Source organism: Dama dama, chromosome 12 (assembly GCF_033118175.1).
Source record: "Dama dama isolate Ldn47 chromosome 12, ASM3311817v1, whole genome shotgun sequence".
Taxonomy (NCBI): domain Eukaryota; kingdom Metazoa; phylum Chordata; class Mammalia; order Artiodactyla; family Cervidae; genus Dama; species Dama dama.
This window is the reverse complement of record NC_083692.1, coordinates 46,141,471-46,164,743: the sequence shown is the minus strand read 5'-3', so window position 1 is coordinate 46,164,743 and position 23,273 is coordinate 46,141,471. Positions and strand designations below refer to the sequence as shown.

At 40.9% G+C, this 23,273-nt stretch overlaps 1 pseudogene; it reads left to right on the top strand.

Moving 5' to 3' along the window:
* The first annotated feature begins 1,469 nt into the window (after positions 1-1,469).
* The window catches only part of LOC133066831 (small ubiquitin-related modifier 2-like), a 40,008-nt pseudogene continuing 18,204 nt past the window's right edge, over positions 1,470-23,273 (top strand).

The following is a 23,273-nucleotide window of genomic DNA, read 5'->3' as shown; positions in this document are numbered from 1 at the left end:
AAACCATTAGGTAGAAGAATATACTGACTCTGTGCCAAATGAAAAAGAATGTTGGCCTCCCTACCTACCAGGGGCACGCTGCAACAAGAAGCATCATCTTCACCGAGATACTGCCCAGACACCGTGTAGGCGAGGGGACGAGGGAAACTACAGGAAGCTACAGGCTCCTCATGTGGTCTTTGTGTAGCAATGTAAATCACACTCTGTTAAATGGAGATAAAATTTTCAAAGCTTAGGGAAGACTGTTAGAATTTCTGAAACCAGGGTCCTGTCTAAGCCTTGTAGGATGAGAGTAATGATGAATGCCATGACAGAGGTTTGGACCCCAGGACCTAGGAGTATTCAGAGGCAGCCTGGTAATACGTATAGGGTCAGTCTCACCTAGAGTCAAACATCAGCCATACCCATTAATTGTGTGATCTTGAATAAGTGATTTAACCTCTCTCTAACATGAGCGCAAAACCCCATACTTCATACAATTATTATGACAGTCAGTTGAGGTAATGTATGTGAAGAACTGTAGCATATTTTTCTGCACATAATAAACACTCAATGACTAACTTTCCCTCCTTTTCCATTCTTGCAGTGAAGAATCCTTCCAGAATAGGTATAATGTTAAGACTGTCACACAAGAGCCTTCTAAGTACGTTTATATCTAAGCAGCTGTCAACAAGGTGGAGCAAAGCAAGCGGAAGCAACTTGCTTTAGCTAACAAGACAGTAGCTGTCCTCCAGCAGCTGTTGGAAGAAAGGCTGTCAATGACCTCTCCTGACCATGATGACGACGGTGGAATGATTTAAAAGGGAATTTATGTGTTCCTTGAGCTGCAGAAGTAGGAGTAGGGAAGACTACAGACATATTCAACAGCGTCACGTCAAACATTCAGGGCATTCTATGATCTCGCCATTTGGACAGTCTGTTTTCAGCTGGAGCTTCAGTCAGGAAGTCAGTGTTTCAGCCAGACAGAGTAACTGTCTCAGCCAACAGCATGACATTTAACTGTCCCCATTCCCACATCCAGAACACATAACAGGGCAGAATATCTAAGGGCATAAAGCAGGGTAGTCCTAGTGGTGGAAAAGCCCAAAGAGGGAAGCCTCACGTATTAACACATAATTAAGTATATTTTACAGAGCAGATTAATGGGAACTAGAGTGCTCTAAGTAGAGTAATTTGCAATGATTTGACACTAAAATCTGAGCTGTAAGCAGTTTAGACTGGGACTGAGGGGTGTCGTGGAAAAAGAATGGGATTTGGACGTTCCTGGGTTTTAATCTTGACTTACACTCACCAGTATGAGATGATGGGGACATGAGTTAACCTCTCTGAGCGTTGATTTCCTCAACAGCAAGGTGGTAAAATATTCATCTTAAAGAGCCGTCATGTGGAGTACTTGAGGTTGTTTTAGGCAAGTGCAAAGTACTGCCTGGCAGGAAGTCATAACTGGATAAATTATGGTGTGGTAGAGCATGACCACAGCAGGTAACGGCCAGCAGGTGGAGCGGGAATCCCCAAGGTCATCAGCAAATAAAACCTCTGGAGGTACCTCTGAATCGAAACCATTCAGAGAATGCCAAGACTCGAGGTGGGGAAATCCCACTCAGTACAACCAAACAGCAGGACTGAAGCTAAAACAATAACTTGATCAAGATCAGGGGCCAGTGGAGGAAATGGAGTGGAAACAAACCAAAGATGAAATAAAAAGGATCCAGGAAAATTACTGAGAGAATGGCTGAATGGAGAGTAAGTCTTCTTGGATCACAGTTCTGACACTAGCTGATCATGACCTTGACAGGTCCCTTCATCTCCCTGCACCTCAGCTTTCAATCTGGAAAACGACAGGATTATACAGTTGATTTGGACGATTGCTTCCAGCTTTAAGCACTGTGTGAAGCTCTTTTACTGACATGATGGTCTCAGTTGGTCTCGTGGTTCCTAGCCCCTATGTACTCAAGACCTGAAGCATTTCCCCTGACCTCTGAGTCAAGGCAACTTGGAAAACTGGAAACAAGAGAAAGAAAATGGAAGAAGTCTATCCTCAGACTTTCTCTAGGATTTTTTTTGTTCAGAATTATTTATCAATAATTATATCAATATCAATACCTTGAAATATTTTATATATTTATAAAATATCAATGCCTTGGAATATTTTATATATTTATTCCAAATATAATGCTTTATGGAAGTCTGAGGCTTTCAAAGTCAAAAACAAAACCTATTTGGAAAGAAAATAAAATTACTCTTCAGGTTCATATACTTCTTAAAAGTAAAATTCTGCCTAGGAATTTTTCCTCTGAGATTTCTGCAACAGTCAAAACCAAATATATCTTCTTTGACCAAAAAAAAAAAAAGTTTTGTGTTATGACTTAAAAAAAAATGTTGTCATAAAAATCTAATCTTGGGAAAACACATACTCTGTCTGCATAAAATAGCAACAATGGGACCAGAATCTATCATTTCTGTCATTTGTGCATTTAACTGCTTTAGCAACAACTCTGTGAGAGGACATACGATAGACCCGCATCAGTATTTTACTCTTTTCTTTTGGGATAAGAAAATTAAAGTGACTCTTGAATCTGATGCAACAAAGGCAGTTATCTTTTGCTTGTGACTCCATCCAAAACCCTGAGAAATGTGCTCTTATTTGTTCAGCCTTTGAACCATCTCTACCTCCTAGGCTTGTTTCTGGCCTTTCTTTTCCTTCAAAACTGGCCTGTGCTGACTTTTTTTTTGGTGGGTGTAATGTGGACCATTTTTTTTAAAGCCTTTATTGAATTTGTTACAATATTACATCTGTTTTATGTTTTGGTTCCTTGGGCATCAGGCATGTGGAATCTTAGTTCCCTGACCAGGGATTGAACCCACACCCCCTGGAGTGAAAGGTAAGGTCTTAACCACTGGACCACCAGGGAGTCCTTGTGCTGACTTTTGAATCAACACTTCAAGAGGTTACTGACTAGATAACAGAAAGATAATTAGTGTTAAAGTAATCACAGAGGTTAGGGGCTGGGTATAGAGTTCTTCCGGATATAGTCATATTTTAACAAGATCCTATATAGTTTTATGCAGTGAAAAGTACATTCTAATTATGATTATCATATAGAAATAATCCACTTATTGGAAGCCATTGAAAGATTTTTGAGAACATAAGCCCTCTAAATACTCCCCAAATGAATAAATGCATTGGTAAAGAATTTGATTGCAAGTGACAAATCAACTTTCAAATCTCACAATTTCCATAGCAAGAGAAAAATGACAAAGAGGCTTCCTAATCAGGTGGTTAAAAGCTCTGATTGTTAGTTTACGTCAGATGCCCACTACTGGATAATTAAACTGTGACCTGGGAAGGGGATCTAGAGGTTGACAGCACCTACTTATTCTCTAAAGGATATTCTTTACACTATTTCTCATTCATGTTAATCTGCTTTAAAGTGGCTGAAAGTGGCTGAGCAAAACTTTTTAACAATTATATGAATTTGATTTCAAATGTCTTCGAATCAGAAGTTATGGTCCCAATACAAGGCAAAGCTTTTTAACTTTAAGATAATTAAAATGATCATTTTCACAATGGGGTAGGATACTTTTCCACAGGCTTAAACACAATTTCAACCCTAGCATTGCCTAACCATGGAAACTTGAGTAAGAAGTTTCTCTTCAATCATCATGCAATTGATGGCAACTTTGAGACACTAGAAGAACTTAGACATTTAAATAAGTTTCATTTCTTCTTCATAGAGCAAAGCAAACAGAAAAAAATAGATTTAAATTCCCCCATACACATACATACACACACACACACATACAACTTCTCCAACTGACTTAGGGAGTCGATTCTGCCTGTAATGGATGGGCTTCTTCCTTGCCATAGCCCAGACACTACAGAAACTTGACTCAAGCTGTGATGCATTTGGCAAAGCCAACATTACTTGGGGTGATACAGAAGAAGGATTGATTCTTTTCTATTCCACTTCCAAATCAGTCTCAAGTTCCTTTTCTCTCTTGATATGTTTCTTTATTGCCTTCCAAACTAAGACACTTTCTTACAGGCTCCTTCTTTTATTCATGAACATTAAAACCAAGCCATTGTTATTCTAAAACTCCCTTGGATGTTCTCTAAAAGAGAGTGATAAGCAATGGTGTTGGGACCTGCATGGTATTTTATATACTATCTACAGCAACTTCTTAAACAGAAGCACTCTCTCTCAAGCCCCTCTTTTGAGATAATTTCCATAAAGGATGACAGTGCAGTTTGCTTTTAAAAAGAGGAAAAAGAGGCCCTGGTTAATCCCTGTTAGAAATCTCATTTCAAGAGAAGACTGGATTATTCTAATCATAGGTCAGGATTTGGTCCTAGGAGAGCCCCCCACTGACCTCACAAAAGCTTCTTGAAGCTCAAGTCCTTTCAGGCTATCATGGAAATGCTGACCCATGGTCCTACTCTAAGGCCCTGCACACAACCGTCTCTGAAAACCAAGCGTGCAGTTCAAACATTACAGGGCTAGTCCTTCAGCTCTTCAGAAAATAACTTCCAAGCTGCTGCAACACAAATTAACCTCTTTGAAATTTAAGTAATTAGTCAATAAAGTTTCTTCTGGATGAATATTGATTTGCCATCTAGTTTTGTTCAACTTTTATAATCCATCCAGCTTTTTCAGCCAGATTTCTAATTCTCAGATCCAAATAAAAATTACTGCTCATCCAGAGCGCGTATTATGCCCTCTGCAGACCCTTTCTGTTCCTGGTTTTGTGCCTGGTCCTCTCCTTGGGTGACTATGCCCAAAACGGAAAAAGATAAGCAAAAAAGAAATGTGCATAAGAAGGAGTACTGAAAAATCTTTCAGAGGGGCTGAATTTCAACCACAGCCTCATCTCTTTCTAGCCATTTAGGATCAACATCCCCTATCTGTAAAGTGGAACAGTATTTGTCCATTTTACCTTAGTAGAGGAATTGCATGGTTTAAACAAGAATACCAGTCATCCTTGATAAAATGTGTTGCCTGAAAACAGATAAAAATAACATATATACATGCACATACATGCTCTGTATAATAAATTTATTTTAAAATTTTAGCATACCTTATATTTTATATTTGAATCTGGATTTACTTTCCAAAAAGTCACAGAAAGACAAGAAAGCTACAAGCACAAAGTTCATTATTTACTGACAGAAGCTATAAATAACTATTAACATAAATGCTATAGCTAAAAATATTTGATGAAAATTTCATTTATTTAGAATCATGAAGGAATATTTTTCTTGCTAAAATTTTTTTCTTTTACTTTTCAATATGCTTTTCTTAGCAAGGCAATCAAAATATATAAGGCATGTCATCTTTACAAAGAGAGTTTGGAGGCAACTTTTTTTCCTGGGGAACCATGACCAGATTTGATTTAATTGTTAAAAAGCAAAAAATAGCTTTGAAATGAAAGCCATACCTGAAACTATCACAACATTGTTAATCAACTATATCCCAATACAAAATAAAAAGTTTTTAAAAATGTAGGTCAAAGACTTTTTAACATAACACATTTTCTAGAGGTCATCACCTTTCCAGATACCACACAATATGAAAAAGTGCATTCATTTCTCTAGAGGTTCATTTATTTGTTGGTTCTGAAATTGTACAACTCAGATTAGGACTTGAATCCATGTCTTTTAATTGAAATCATATCCCTGGTCTCAGAACTTAATGAAGCTCAGATTTTTTATTTCTCATTACAGAAAGAATTTAGTGAGAGAAAAAAGTGATAGGAAAGGAGTGGATTTTTTGAGAGAGATACACATTTTATAGACAGAATATGGTGTCTCAAAAAGCGAGAACAGCCCTAGAAGAAAAACTCCACAGACAGATGTGGGCCATTTCAGCAGGCGAGAGGCCTGAAATATTGGGTGGTTAGTTTTTATGGGCTCGGTAATTTCACAGGCTAATGAGGGGAAGGATTATTCCAACTATTTTGGAGAAGGAGTGGAGATTTCCAGGAATTGGACCACCACTCACGTTTTGGCCTTTAATGTTTGGCCTCAGAACTGCCATGGTGCCTATGAGTGCCATTTATCTCATATATTACAAAGAGCATATAATAAGGCTCAAGGTCCACTGGAAAGTCGAGTCTTCTACCATCTTGAACCTAATTGGATCTAACCAGTTTTTATCATAACTTCAATAGCTATGTCATACTTTAAAAGGTTATGCCCTGTCCCTTTCTCTCTTGTTTCAATTCCATGACAAGATACTAAGTAGTCCTTCAGTAATACAAAGGGACACTTACACAAATCTCTTTTTTCCTTAAGTGAGTTCAGAACTATACTGGATTGAAAATATCTTGATAATGCAGCTAGAGCTTTCATTTCCTTTTTTAGAATAGCTTTTAAATATTCTTTACTTTTATTTATTTTTAAATTGACTTATTTTTATTGAAGTATAGTTGATTTACAATATTTTTAAGAAACAACTCATACAATCAATGTAAAAAGCAAACAACCCTATTAAAAATGGGCAGAAGACCTGAATAGATATTTTCCAAAGAAGACATGTAAATGACCAATAAACATATGAAGCTCACATCACTAATTATTAGAGAAGTGCTAACCAAAATTACAGTGAGGTATCACTGCATACCTGTCAGAATGGCTAATATCAAAAAGCCTAAAAATACCTAACGGTGAGAATGTGGAGAAAAGGAAATCCTCCTGCCTGCATTATTGGTTTTAATATAAACTGATACAGTCACTACTGGAGAACAATATGGAGATTTCTCAAAAAACTAAAACTAGAACTACCATATGATCCACCCACTCCACTCCTGGGCATGCACCTAAAACAAATTAAAATACTAACTCAAAAAGAGACATGCACACCAACATTCATAGCAGCATTGTTTACAACTACCAAGAAATGGAAGCAACCCAAGTGTCCATCAACAGATGAATGGATAGAGAAGATTTGGCATATATATATATACTTCCCAGGTGGCACTCAGTAGTAAAGAACCCACCTGCATATGCAGGAGACATAGGAGACGTGGGTTCAATCCCTGGGTCAGAAAGATTCCCTGGAGAAAGAAATGGCAACCCACTCCAGTATTCTTGCCTGGAGAATCCCATGGACAAAGGAGTCTTGCTGGCTACAGTCCATAGGGTTGCAAAGAGTAGGACACAACTGAAGTAACTTAGTGCACATACGCGCGCGCACACACACACACACACACACACACACACACACACACATAATGAAATGCTTTACAGCAATAAAAAGAATGAAAGTCTGCAATTTGCAACAATACTGGTGGATCTAGAGGGTATCATGTTTAGTGAAATAAGTCAAACAGAGAATTCCTTTCTTTTAAAAAGCAACGTGTAAAAGATTTTCTCCAAGATGGTGAAATAGAAGGATGTGCGCTCATCTTCTCCTGCAAGAACTCCAAAATTACAACTTGCTGCTGAACAACCGTCAGCAGGAGAATGTCGGATCCCACCAAAAAAAGATACCCTACATGCAAGGGCAAAGGAGAAGCCCCAGCAAGACGGTAGGAGGGGCAAAATTGCGTTTAGAATCAAACCCCACACCCACCAGAGGTGCTCAAAGGGCTCAAAAAAATCTTGTGCACACCACGGCCCAGAGACCCCACAGAGACTGAGCCAGAACTGTGTCCGAGTGTCTCCTGCGGAGGTACGGGTCAGCAGGGGCCTGCATAGGGGCAGGGGCTCTGGGTGCCGTAGACCTGGGTATGGCATAAGCCCTCTCAGAGGAGGTCGCCATTAACCCCCCATAGAGCCACCAGAACTTACACAGGACTGGGGAAATAGACTCTTGGAGGGCACACACAGAAGCTTGTATGCATCGGGACCCAGGAGAAAGGAGCAGTGACCCCCAGAGACTGACCCAGACTTGCCTGTGAGTGTCCAGGAGTTTCCGGCAGAGGCGTGGGTCAGTGGTGGCGTGCTGCAGGGTCAGGGGCAGAGTGTAGCAGTGTCTGAGTGGGACCTTTTGAAGAAGCCATCATCTTCATTACCTCCACCACAGCTTGGCCTCAGGTCAGACAACAGGGTGGGGATACAGCCCTGCCCATCAATAGAAAGTTGGATTAAAGATTTACTGAACAGGGGACAACAGAGGATGAGATGGTTAGATGGCATCACCGACTCCATGGACATGAGTTTGAGGAAGCTCCGGAAATTGGCGATGAACAGGGAAGCCTGGTGTGCTGCAGTCCATGGGGTCACAAAGAGTCAGACATGACTGAGAGGCTGAACCGAACTGAACTGAAAAGACCAACCAACAGTGAACAAAGGTCAGCACAGAAAGAAAGCACACAGATATAAACAGACTAGGTCAGCAGGGCAGTCGGGTTGGCTGCACTGAAACCCTGACCTGGTCCTTATGGACAGAAATTAGAATGAGAATTAGTCATTCTTATTATAGTCCCAGAGAAATCCAATAGAGGAAAACATCACAAAGGTAAAATTTGGGATCTTCCCGACCCAGGAATCAGACTGGGGTCTCCTGCATTGCAGGCAGATTCTTTACCAGCTGAGCTACCAGGGAAGCCCATAAGCCATAGAGCCCTATGTAAATGTGAAGCAGTAATACCGAGAAGATTTGGGCACTTTAGAGGTTATTAGTTTTGGTTAAAATTTGGTAACAAGAAGCTGATAATAAAGGGCACAGATGAAGTTTCCAAGTTGACTCCACATTTCAATTATCATTTGTTTCCAAATGATACGGTCCCTCATCATTTGTGAGCACGTTTATGCTCAGTTCAGATATTGAAATTGCAGTTATCGGAACACAAAATGAAAAATCAAATATCACATAATGAAACAAGAAGACAAGTTTCATGGGTAAACAAATGTGGCATATTCATAAAGTACAATCATATCCAGCATTACGAATGAATGCCACAAACTTTATATGAAGCAAAAGACACCAGATACCAAAAAGAACAGCCTATATAATTCTATTTGCATAAAGCTAACAATCAAACTAATCTACAGTGACAGAAATCACCAGATTTGTACAGAGGGTGGAACATTTAACTGGAGCTTGAGTAAAGAGACTCTCTGAGGGAAAGAAAATGTTCTGTGTCTTTACTGGGAATCATTTACACAGGTACACATGTTGTAACCTTCATCTGATTCTACACTTACGTAACATTACTTCTCACACCTTTTTAACCTCATACAGTTTTAAAAGGTGAGCATTTCTCTCTTCTCTCTCCATTTCTCTTCCATTTTCTTCTCCTTCATCTGTGTCCCTCTCTCCTTCCTTCCCATCCCCTCCTCCTCCTCTGGTTTCTCTCCTTCTCTCCCTGGCCCCAATTCCTCCTCCCTTCTTTCCTCTTCCTTTTTTCCTTCTCACCTCCCCTTTCTCTCCCTCTTACCTCCCTCTCTCTCTTTACCACCCCAGCAAAACACACTAGCCTTTCTATTTAACTAGGTCTCTCTCCATCATCTATCCTAGTCCTGGAGGAAGCAAAGTCCTCTCTCTTTAATTTCTATGAGCATTGACCTAAGTTTAAGCTGGATTAAGCCTAAACAATCCTCTGACACTCAGAGCAGAAATTCCTTGAAGTAGGTTCTGACCCTGTGATCCTAAGAGCTTCTGCTCACCTTAGAGAAGGAATGGCACTGAAGGGATGGATGAGGCAGCAGACACTGGAGAGAGTTAGATCAAGGAGAGCAGGAGTCTTTTCCAGTTCTGCTATACATTACCATGGAAGACTGAAAGATGTTTGCATGAGTCATCTAGTCAAATTCAATAATCACCTTAAAATGAATTGTTTAACCTGGACTTTTTGGTATGCTACCATATTACCCCAGAGGGAATTTATCTTGACAATCTCTTAAATTTTCCAGGAAAACCAGCTTCAGAATCTCCAGGACCCAGTAAGTTATCTACCAGGTTAACTCAACCACTGATTTAAATTATTGCACAGAATGGTTTACCAGCTAGAGAGTGAGTAGCGCTTTAACAGCCACAGTTAAGAAATATACCCCACCGAAGCTGTTGAATTTTAAACCAAGATACAGTCCTAAAGTGAAATAAACTGCCTCAATGATTCCTGAAGAATATATATACTATAGTTGGACTTATAGAAACACCATTGTTTACTCTTTTGTTCAAAGCATCAAGAATCCTATCTACCTAATCTATCCATCCATCCATCCATCCCATGGTGAAACAAATGGTGAATCAGTTAACAGTGATTATCTCTTCTTAATCATAGGAAGGCTTCTTCGTCTTACACGCCTCTGAATTTGTTTGTAGTTTTGTTTTTACAATTAGTATATTGTCTTTCTAATCACACAAAGTTTTAGTACCTGAGCTTAAAGGTTTAACGTTCCATTGAATCAGGAAAACAGACTCCAATGTATTAATGAGTGAGCTTAGCACTGCATTATACTAAGGTGTCTGTGCACGTTGAACTTCAGAATGCAACATAAGCAAAAGCTGAAAACACTCATGAATAATTCAGATCACAACATGTATGCTGGACTAGAGAAAAAAAAGGTATTTTATCTTGAACATTAAAGATTATTTAGCATAAAAGGTCATTATGTGCACCCAGCACTGAACAAAAGCATTTTAGAACACATGCCCTGTGCTCAGACACCTGAAAGAACTTCTTTAATAATTTGAATTGACATGGCATGTGAATTAATGTCCCTTGCTCACTCCTTGTTCAAGAGGAGTAACACTGGGTCTCCAGTAAAACAATTGTACCAGACTTACCTGCATGTGTCAGACACACAAATGCTACAAAGCATGACCCCAAATCTCCACAGTGTTTGAAAAATGGTACAGATGAGCCAATTTGCAGGGCAGCAACAGAGACACAGATGTAGAGAGTAGACATGTTGACACAGCAGGGGAAGAGGTGGGGAAGGGGTCTGTGCTAAGTCACTTCAGTCGCGTCCAACTCTTTGTGACCCCGTGGACTGTAGCCCACCAGGTTCCTATGTTCCATGGGATTCTCTAGGCAAGAATACTGGAGTGGGTTGCCATGCCCTCCTCCAGAGGATCTTTCCAACCCAGGGATTGAACCTGCCTCTTTTATGACTCCTGCATGGGCAGGTGGGTTCTTTACCACTGGCACCACCTGGGAAGGGGAGGTGGGACAAGTCAGGAGATTAGGATTGACATATATACATCACCATGTGTGAAATAGATAGCTAGTGGGAACATGTTGTATAGCTCAGGGAGCTCAGCTCAGTGCTTGTGATGGCCTAGAGGTGTGGGGTGGAAGGAGGCAAGAAGGAGCTCCAAGAGGGAAGGGATATGCATATACATACAGCTGATTCATGCTTCCCTTGGTGGCTCAGCTGGTAAAGAAGCCACCTGCAATGCAGGAGACTCCAGTTTGATTCCTGTATCAGAAAGATCCTCTGGAGAAGGGACAGGCTACCCACTCCAGTATTCTTGGGCTTCCCTGGTGGCTCAGGCAATAAAGAATCTGCCTGCAACGCAGGAGGCCTGGGTTCTATCCCTGGGTTGGGAAGATCCCCCGGAGGAGGGCATGGCAACCCACTCCAGTATTCTTGCCTGGAGAGTCCCCATGGACAGAGGAGCCTGGTGACTTACAGCCCACAGGGTCACAGAGAGTCAGACATGACTGAGCACAGCAGATAACTGATACACCTCCACCGTACAGCAGAGACTGACACATCAGTGTAAAGCAATTATACTCCAATAAAAAAAACCAAAAAACGGAGAACACAAGATGTTGCTAAATCGTGTAGTGCAGACCACAAGAACTACTGGAGATGTAGAGTTTCCTGTGCCTGTAAGGGACCTGAGGGAACACTGATTTCTTGATCCTCACTTCTTCCTGCTTCAATAGGTCTTTCTGCCAGATCCATTGGCCCAAAGTACAGCTCCAATCACATCACTCTTTCACTCAAAAACTTGAGTCTCTCCTGCATGACTCTCCGACATAAATCACAGCAGGATCCTCTATGACCCACCTCCCAGAGTAATGGAAATAAATGCCAAAATAAACAAATGGGACCTAATTAAACTTAAAAGCTTTTGCACAACAAAGGAAACTATAAGCAAGGTGAAAAGACAGCCTTCAGAATGGGAAAAAATAATAGCAAATGAAGCAACTGACAAAGAATTAATCTCAAAAATATACAAGCAACTCCTGTAGCTCAATTCCAGAAAAATAAACGACCTAATCAAAAACTGGGCCCAAGAACATTAAATAGACATTTCTCCAAAGAAGACAGACAGATGGCTAACAAACACATGAAAAGATACTCAACACCCTCATTGTCAGAGAAATGCAAATCAAAACCACAATGAGGTACCATTTCATGCCAGTCAGAATGGCCGCTATCCAAAAGTCTACAAACAATAAATGCTGGAGAGGGTGTGGAGAAAAGGGAACCCTTTTACATTGTTGGTGGGAATGCAAACTAGTACAGCCACTATGCAGAACAGTGTGGAGATTCCTTAAAAAACTGGAAATAGAACAGCCACACGACCCAGCAATCCCACTACTGGGCATATACACCAAGGAAACCAGAATCGAAAGAGACACGTGTACCTCAATGCTCATCGCAGTACTTTTTATAATAGCCAGGACATGGAAGCAACCTAGATGTCCCTCAGCAGATGAATGGATAAGAAAGCTGTGGTACATATACACAATGGAATATTACTCAGCCATTAAAATGAATACATTTGAATCAGTTCTAATGAGGTGGGTGAAACTGGAGCCTATTATACAGAGTGAAGCAAGCCAGAAAGAAAAGCATCAATACAGTATACTAAGGCATATATATGGAATTTAGAAAGATAGTAATGATAACCTTATAGGTGAGACAGCAAAAGAGACGCAGATGTATAGAACAGCCTTTTGGACTCTGTGGGAGAGGGCAAGGGTGGGATGATTTGGGAGAATGGCATCGAAACATGTGTATTAGCATCTGTGAAATGGATCGCCAGTCCAGGTTCAATGCATGGGACAGGGTACTCGGGGCTGGTGCACTCGGATGACCCTGAGGGATGGGATGGTGGTTCAGGATAGGGAACACATGTACACCCGTGGCTGATTCACAGCAATGTATGGCAAAACCACTACAATATTGTAAAGTAATTAGCCTCCAATTAAAATGAATAAATTTATTAAAAAAAAAAAGAAAATCTTTACACTGACATAACATTGGGCTCCCAGCCACCTTACCAGCATACTCCCATTGCTTGACTTACTCAGAAGCCTTCAGGGTCTAGGGAAGAAAGGAGAAATGATATCTAGGCAAGATCCATCTATAAGCATTCAGATTATAACTGGAAAAAAATAATCTTATGCTGGTCAAACAAAATAAAACTGTGATCCACAGTCAACCTGCTGGGTCACACACCATACCCAAGGGAGATCACAGTAAGCTCTGCACCCAAATGCTGTTTGCTTGCCTTTCTCTTTGCTGTTTCTTGCTTTTCCCTCTTTTCCCTTGGCCTTCATGCTCATAAATCCCCATCTTCACCTACAAGGTCGATCTTAAGTATGCTTCCTCTAAGAAGTCTCCCAAATCCCCTCAAACCAGATGCAATCTGTTCTTTAAAATTTCACAGCTATAGCATTTGTACAACTTGTTCTCTTAACAATAAAATCTGCACACTTAAATAATGTTCTTTACTAAGTAGAAAGAAAGTTCCTTGAGATTAGGAATTGTTTTACTCATCCCTAGGTACATCATGTTAGGTGCTCAACACATTTTTAAAGCCATTTTTATTATTCTTTTCAAGTATATACCACTTTTTTAAAAAGTATGTATAAAGATCAGCTGGGTCTGTGCAGCTACCATGGCTGCAGAGAGGAACATCAGGCAGTTTTGTTTCAGTCACTAGGAGGGCTGTAGCTACTCATAGAATATTATTAGGCCAGCTTTTTAAAACTGAGAGTAAACAAAACAGGAAATTGTATGATCTTCATCAAGACTCCATTGGCATGTCTGAGCCCCTGCTCCCAAAAGAGCCACTCATTGATAACTGGCAACTGAATTAAATTGCAACATGAGGGAAAATTTTTAAAATTAATACTCATGTTAGTATTGTCATTAACTATGTAAAGGAGAAAGTCATGTGCATATGAAATGATCTTTTAAATTAGTTACATGGCAACTAAGGAAATGCCAAAACTGTGTACGTGGAAGTATTGAGTGCATGGTTGAGGAAGTGGTACATGTTTCAGAAGAATGTGAGACCATTAAGGCCTGGGCTGGACAGGAAAGGCTTTGGGAGGTGGGATGGGGTGGGACTGGAGGTAGGTGTTAAAGGCCACCTAGGGTTTAGATATGGCTGCGGTGGTTGAGTTGCTAAGTCGTGAACGACTCTTGCAACCCCATGGACTGCAGCCCGCCAGGCTCCTCTGTCCATGGAGTTCTCCAGGCAAGAATACTGGAGTGGGTTGCCATTTCCTTCTCCAGGGGGATCTTCTCCACCCAGGGATAGAACCTGTGTCTCCTGCATTGTAGGGGGATTCTTTACTGACTGAGACACCAGGGAAGCCCAGAGTTTGGATACAGAGAGTAACAAAAGCATTTGAGGAAAGTTCTGCTGTGTGACCTTGACAAATTTGCCTGCCCTCTAGGGGAAGGTTCTCCTCTGCATGATGGAAATATCTAACTAGATACTCTCTCAAGTCCAATTTCAACAACAGGAGTAAAGACTTAGTTCATGGAACTATGTGTTTGGATCAATATGTCACACAGGTTAAAGTTAGAAAGTCCTGTTTCCCAGTCCTGTTACTGCTGCTTCCCATACGTGTGACCCAAGAACTAAAGCTGACTTAAGCCTCAATTGCTTTCATCTATAAAACAACTACAATACTAATAATGCATCCTCCATTGGGGTGTCAGAGAAGTGAATGAAATTAAAGTGCTTGTACAGTACCTAGGATCTTAAATGCTCATTATATTTAGCTATTTTTATTAGGAGAAATACACCTATCTTAGAATTTATTTAAAAAATAGACTTTTCCTGTTTTCCCAGAATTGGAACTAGAACTTAAAGTTAAGAACTAACAGTTGATAAGAATATTCTGAAAACTCTTGGAAGAGCTGATACGTCTTTAAAGCTTTTTGGAAGTATGTAATAACTAAGTCATCTCATCTACCCTACAGCTGGCACCTCATAATAACTGTCCCATCAACCTACACAAGCAGTGGAATGTGCAACGTGAGGGAAGGACACCCGAGAACATGTCAGACATGTGAGTTATGGGCCAGGGCAAGAGTTTCATACTGTTTTTCCCCTCGGTTCCCCAAGATGGGGACACAGGGAAGCACAATTCTCCCTCAGCCCAGTGAGATTCTGCTTCAAGAGATTCAGTCAGCCAGAAGGGTGAATGCTGTTCGCTGCACGACTACACTTTGAGCCAAGTGTAGCCATTCTGCAGGCAACACATGACGGCACTCCAGCCCCAAAGTCCACAGGGATGCTGCTTCATCAGAGACTGAGACAGAGTGGGCAAAGGAAGACCCAGAAAGGACTCCCCAAGAAGCCCCCCTCCACAGGGAAGCCCCGACACTCACAGCTCCCTCTCCCCAGAGCTAACACTAAGTGGTCTAAAACAGGGATAGTGTTGATGGTGAGTTGGTGTTATAGTAACAGGAATGACCCAGAGGGAAGGTCACACACAGGAAAAGGGAGACTCATCCTTGACCCTCTCCCTGGTCCTTAACACCAGAGGATTCCAAGTCAGGGGAGAAAGGGAAAGAGGACAGCAGGAACAGGGGGCGTCCCACCCTCCTCAAGATCCTGCAGGACAGAAATGGAGCCTGTGTTACGTGGAAGGGAGGAGATAAGACGAGAGTTTAAATTTGCACTAGATGGGACTTTTTGAGAACTAGAGTGGACAAGAAGTCATGGAACCTGATGGAACTGCCATTTACAGAGCTTTAGCTTGCTGAGGAAAGTGGCCAAAGAACAAATTAGGATTTCACATGTGTGCTCTCAATAAGGTCAGTTACAGGTATAGTCAGCCTAGAGGAATAAGGAGAAAAGACATCAGAAAGGTACACTGCATCCAGATTGTGAGAATTTTGACTTATTTGCATTTGAAATTTATCTTGAAGGTAACAGGGAACATTCAGTGTTTGGGACCAGGTCTATACAGCCCTTTATGAGGACTGAATGAGCTGGGGTGTGTAGTGTCGCTTAGAAGATGCCCCACCTAGAGATGTGGAGACTGGAAAGGAAGTTGTTATAATAATCCTGATGACTCTTGAGTCTCTGGAGCCTGCACCAGTGATGCCTGTAAAAATGGAATATAAGAGACAGACAGTAATGGTGCTTTACATACAGAACTTAAAGATCTTAGCAACCATCTAAATCTAAGGGGTAAGAACAAAGGATAACTAGCCTGCTTTGAAGTTCTTGAACCTAGATCATGGTTACCATTGGCCACTACTCCCTCACACCAAACTTTATTGAAAAGAAAGAATAAGCTATGAATGGTGGTCACTTTAAGACAAAATATTGGGTTGGCCAAAAAGTTCAAGTTTTCCATAAGATGTTACAGAAAAACCCAAACAAACTTTTTGGCCAACTCAATATGAAGCACTCAGTGTGGCCTAGAGTCATTTCCCCTTCCAACTCATCAAAAGCTTCACTCCTTATCCCACCACTTCCTACCAAAAATGCTGTTCCTATCACCACTAGTCTTCCCCTCCTCTGAGAAGGGAGTTGGTGCATTGTAGCCAGTCCTACTGAATGTTGAGGTAGATGCCTGGCTCTCTGAGAGATCTGGCTGTGAGTCTAGAAGCATAAACAATAATCCAGATTTCCTGACTCTTAGATCAGAGGACACTGGAGCACATTCCAACAGTTGCTCTGTGGGTTCATCCTGAAAGTGGGATATTTGCGTCTCATCCATCCCACACACCCACTGCATGAACACTCCCAATATCACCAGCTGCAGAAACCAGCAGCAGAGAAATTTGTTTCCTTCATATTTTTTTAGTGGGGGGCGGAGGGAGAGAAGGGGAGGCAAATTGAAGAGTTAAAGTAGAAGCACTCATAACCCTAACAATCACTGTCCTAACCTGAATGCCTTCCACTGGTAACAGGCTTGATGTATCATCTTGTTTCAATCAAGACGCTGGGTGAGCATGAAGAAGCCACAAGTCATCAACATTTCCAATTTCTGAAGTTCAAAACTTCAGACCTGAACCAAAGCCATAGGCTCAGCCCTAGAGAGTCTCATCAACTGCTGCCCCTTCCAATTTCATCCACAGATTTAGCTATTCAAAATATATGTATTAAAGACCTCCTCTGTGCTCTTAACTGGAATACAGTCATAAACAACATAGACCAAGGGGCTCATAGCCTTGTCAGGAATACATAAAAGACATAAAAGAAGAACGTTACGCTGAATGTAAATGAGCAGAGGTTGCTATGGAATTGATCAGTCAGCACAGACTTGCAGAGTCAGGGCATGCGTCCCAAAATTCAGACATAAGCTGAAGCTGAAGAAGTCAACTAGGGGATATCAAGAAGCAAGATTCCCAGCAAGAAAAAAAGCTCCAAAGCAATAATAAACATGGCTGAGCACAACATCAGCATGGAAGGTCAATTAAGTATCACTGGAACCTAGAGAATGGAGGGAACGGAGGGCTTGGCAGCAGTAGTGGGGCAAAAAAACAAATAATACAAATGAATGTATGTGCGTAACAGAAACAGACTCACAAAGAAAACAAGCTGGTGGATAACCGTGAGGATAGGAAATACGGGAGGGGCAAGTTAGGGGTAAGAGATACAAACTACTACGTGTAAAACAGAAAAGAAACAAGGATATATTGTACACTATAGCCATTATCTTAGAATCACTTTGAAAGGAGTAAATTCTGTAAAAATATTGAATCACTATGCTGTACGCCTGAAACAAAAGTAATACTGTAATTCAACTATACCTCAATTGAAAAATAAGTAAATAACTGATTGTAAAATTATATTTTGTGTGTGTGTGTGTTAGTCACTCAGTCCTGCCTGACTCTTTGAAACCCCATGGACTGTAGCCCACCAGGCTCCCCGTCCATGGAATTCTCCAGGCAAGAATACTGGAGTAGGTTGCCATTCCCTTCTCTACGGGATCTTCCCAATCCAGGGGTCAAACCCAAGTCTCCTGCATTGCAGGCAGATTCTCTCCTATCTGAGCCATCTAGGAAGCTATATTTACTCTACCAGGGAAGTTGTATTTTACAACTGCACAAAGGAAAAAGAAAAGATATTCCAGGACCCATATCACAAATGAAGGCTTTTGTAAAATAATTTGACAAAGAATTCAAAGGCAACACACAACAGTCAAGTTTATTTGGGGTCAGGTAACTTTGTAGGCTAAATGAGAATGAATCAGAATTAGAGGAGAATATGACTGGCAGCTTGGAAAAAAAAAATAGGGAGAATAAGGATGGCTGGTGGTAGTAGGAATGAAGAGAAAGGAAAGGAACAAATTATGAAATTATTGTCAAGCGTGATTCTCAGGCCCTGGTCTTAATTAGAGGTGAGGAATGAAAGAAGGGGTGGAGCTACGGCATGCTAGTTCAGAGTAGAGGCATTAGTTCTCTCACCCATTAGCTATGTGACCTTGGCCAAACTTCTTAATCTTCTGTCCTTAGTTTACTCTTTTGTAAAATAGAAGTAAGGATAAGACCCACCTTATAGAGTGATTGTGCAAATTAAGTGTGACGCACATAAAGTGTTCAACTATTACCAGGCACCTATCAGAGGCTTGTATTAATTCAACATAGGCTCCCTTGCTATAACAGAATCCCCAAATTATAGTGTCTTAAATAAGGCGGGGTATATTTTCTTTTAAATATCCAGATGCAAGCATTCCAATAAAGCAAACTAGATGGCCAAGGACTCTCTAAACTTGTTGCTCTACCATCAGTGAGATGATATATTTATCCACATGGCTCAGGCCATCTCCATTAAAGCTACTGGGGAAAAGAAGAGAGGTGAAAAGTATGTAGAGCGAAAACTCAGGAATTGTCATTGCAGAAAAGGAGAGGATGCATATCAGGAGATAACAGCTAGCAACATTTGATGTATGTTAGTATTATATAAAGATAGCAATTAGCTGCTTGAATGACAGAAGAAAAGCAGGAAAAAGATATTTTTGGTGGGTGAGACTTGGTAAACTTAAAATATAAAATATTTCCATTGTTTTACTGAGGGAGAAGAATTTAGATGAAACTATATTATGAAATTAAAAGACATTTGCTCCTTGGAAGGAAAACTATGAAAAATCTAGATAGCTTATTAGTAAGCAAAGACATCACTTTGCAGAAAAAGATCCATATAGTCAGAGCTATGGTTTTTCTACGAGTCATATACAGATGTCAGCATTGGACCATAAAGAAGGCTGAGCACTGAAGAAATGATGCATTAGAACTGTGGTATTGGAAAAGACTCTTGAGAGTGCCTTGGATATTAAACCAAGGATATTAAACCAGTTGATCCTAAAGGAAATCAGCCCTGAATACTCATTGGAAAGACTGATGCTAAAGCTGAAGCTCCAATACTTTGGCCATCTGACGTGAAGAGCTGACTCAATGAAAAAGACCCTGATGTTAGGAAATATTGAAGTCAAAAGGAGAATGTGGCAGCGAAGACGAGATGGTTAGACAGCATCACTGACTCAATGGACATGAATTTGAGTAAATTCTGGAAAATAGTGAAGGACAGGGAAGGCTGGTGTGCCACAGTCCAGTCCATGGGGTTGCAAAATGTTAGACAACTCAGCGACTAAGCAACAATAACAAAAAAGAAGAACCCAAAGAATTTGTCTCCACATAATCGGGATATTGAGAGAATTAAAGTATTTGGAACAAAGATACAATAACCCCCAAACATTACTCATGAGCTGTTTTCAAGGAGAGGGGAAAGTGAAAGTGAAAGTCGCTCCATTGTGTCTGACTCTCTGCGATCCCATGAACTGTAGCCCACCGGGCTCCTCTGTTCATGGAATTCTCCAGGCAAGAATACCGGAGTGGGTTGCCATTCCCTTCTCCAGGGTATATTCCCAACCCAGGGATTGAACCCAGGTCTCCTGCATTGCAGGTGGATTCTTTACTGTCTGAGCCACCTGGAAGTCCTGCAAGAGAGGAGACATGTATTCTAATATTGAGAGAAACTGAGAAGTTCACAATGGAGTTTTAATGGAAGACACTTGCTCCTTGGAAGAAAAGTTATGACAAACCTAGACAGCACATTAAAAACCAGAGACATTACTTTGCCAACAAAGGTCCATCTAGTCAAAGCTATGGTCTTTCCAGTGGTCATACATGGATGTGAGAGTTGGACCATAAAGAAGGCTGAGTGCCAAAGAATTGATGAACCATGGTGTTGGAGAAGACTGTTGAGAGTCCCTTGGAGCACACGGACATCAAACCAGACAATCCTAAAGGAAATCAACCCTGAATATTCATTGGAAGGGCTGATGCTGAAGCTGAAGCTCCAATACTTTGGCCACCTGATGTGAAGAGCTGACTCATTAGAAAAGACCCTGATGCTGGGCAAGATTGCAGGCAGGAGGAGAAGGGGATGACAGAGGATGAGATGGTTGGATGGCATCACGGACTCAATGGACATGAGTGAACAGGCTCCAGGAGTTGGTGATGGACAGGGAAGCCCGGCATGCTGTCTGTAGTCCATGGGGTCACAAAGAGTCAGACATGGGTGAGTAACTGAACAACAACAAATGTGTGAAATTGTGGAGGGAAATAGTAATGATTTTCTTCTACTCCTAGGATGCCATCTAAAGAAAAAAGTCATGAATGTTCATGCCAGTGTAGCAAAACTTTCTTTTAGGTAGTTCATTAGATATGTTGCTATCTCATCTGAGAGTCACAGGCCCTTGAAGCAAGTAGCACTTGCCACTTCATGATAGCAAAGGTTTGCTGCCCCCATGTGGTAGTGCTTTGTAACTGCAGGGGTCGCTGGTCAGTTCACTTCAGTTGCTCAGTCGTGTCAGACTGTGACCCCATGGACTGTGGCACGCCAGGCTTCCTTGTCCTTCAGGCTTCGCTGGTTTTACACTGCCCTAAACTTTGTATCTTCAAATCCCAGACCCTGATCCAAGATCTCTGCCCATCTCTCATCCAAAACGGTGAATCATCAGTTTAGCTTTCTGACCTTAACGGTTATTGTTTTTAAATCTGACCCACAGTGAAGTCTCTATAGAAAACCTCAAAAAAGATTTTCCACTCCTCTGAGTAATGGAATGGAGTCTCTAGCTCAGAATTTAACTAATTTTCATCTCTCCACACCACATGGGTCACTTTTAGCTCTTTATGGTTTGGCCAAAAGCAGAGTCAACAATGCTAACTTCCTATGGTTTAAACAGTAGGAATGTTTGGGTATGGCTTTTGGGGGACTGGGCACTTTCCCAAGCAAGAATACTTTGCATATTAAGCACAGATAAAAACCCTGCTTGGGCAGGGTACGCAGGCTATTCCAGCCCCTGCAGCATGGTTAACACAAGCCCAGCATTCAGCCTTCAGATCTAAGAAAGATAAACCAGGAGCTGATTTTCAGATGGATTCTTCTACCTACTTTCTTTCCTTTTTTAAAAAATAACAAGTCCTCTTGTTATTAAAGAACCATAGACTACCAATTCGAGTGGACCCTGGCTTCAGTTTTCTGTTGATCAGTTGAAGCATATGATATAATTGCTTTTCCAATGGATCCTGAGGTGGGGATGCATTGAGATGTCCTCCACCCGACCCTGCCTGCCTGCAAATACAGTCAAGTGGTCAATGGAAATCTCTGGGTATCAGAAAGCAGCAACTCGGTCATTTTCTATTCATAGACAGATTAATGTGATAAAGATGTGTAATTTAACCTTCAACAAGGAGGGAAAGAGTACACCTTCACAAAATAACATAAGGGCTATTACTTTACAGAAAATAGGATACACATCATGTTAATGGGCAGAAAGGAAATCAATCTTCACAGTGGCAAGGTGTGTTTTTTCTTAACATATTTCAGGGAAAAAACAGCCATCATCCACAGGACCAGAGTGCTCCCCGACACCACCCCCACTCAATTACTCAGATTCATCTGTTTTTCCAGAAGATAAATCCACTGACTTTCAGCAGATGTCTTGAGGCTTTGAAAGTATAAAGAATTAGTTGTAAAGTCCTTTTCGCTAATCCATAGAGAAGCTGGGGGCACAAAGAAAGAGAGGGCAGGATATGGTCACCTCTGAAGGTGTAAGAAGGGCATAGGTAATGGGAGCAATTTCATCAAAATCAAACATCATTCATGTTGTACCTAATATGTAAAAATTGTATTTTATGGCAGCTTTAGCTTTCATTCCTATTAGTATGAGAGACAAGCACATTTTCTCATGTTTACTCTTCATTGTTAATTTGCGTTTCCTCTTCTGTAACTCCAGTCTGAAGATAAATAATAGTAATGAGAGTGGACATCTTTCTCTTTTTCCTAAATTTACTGGGAATTCCTCCAGCATTTCCCCATGAGTATGGTTTCTACTGTTAACTGCTACAAAAGAAAGTGAAAGTCACTCAGTAGTGGCCACTATACAGTCCATGAAATTCTCCAGGCCAGAATACTGGAGTGAGAACACTTTCCCTTCTCCAGGGATCTTCCCAACCCAAGAATCGAACCCCGGTCTCCCACATTGCAGGCAGATTCTCCAGCTGAGCCACAAGGAAAACCCAAGAATACTGGAATGGGTAGCCTATCCCTTCTCCCGTGGATCTTCCTGACCTGGGAACTGAACCAGAGTCTCCTGCATTGCAGGCAGATTCTTTACCAACTGAGCTATCAGGGAATCCTGATAGCTATAAAAACAAACACCTTTCAAAGTAAGCATATTTCCTTTAATTTCAAAGTTACTAAAGATATTCCCCAGAAACAGATGTTGAACTTCATCAAATGCCTTCTAGCATCTATCATATATTTTCTCTCCTTAATGACTAATGCAGTGAATTACCAGTGGATTTCTTAATGTTAAACCAACTCTGCATTTATGAAATATGGTATAGCATTATTTTAATATTCCTCTAGATTAGATGCTTATTTTTAATATTTTTGCTTCTATGTTCATTTATGAAATAAGTTTGCAAATTTCTTTTTTTGTGGAACTACTAGCATACCACTTTCATAGCATGAATTGCTAATTTGTATATCTTTATCTATGCTTTACAATAGCTTAAAAATCTCAATTTCTTATGCTTTGAAGTTTGTATTGGATTTACTTACCAAACATTTGAATCTTGTGCCTACAAATCAGAGTGG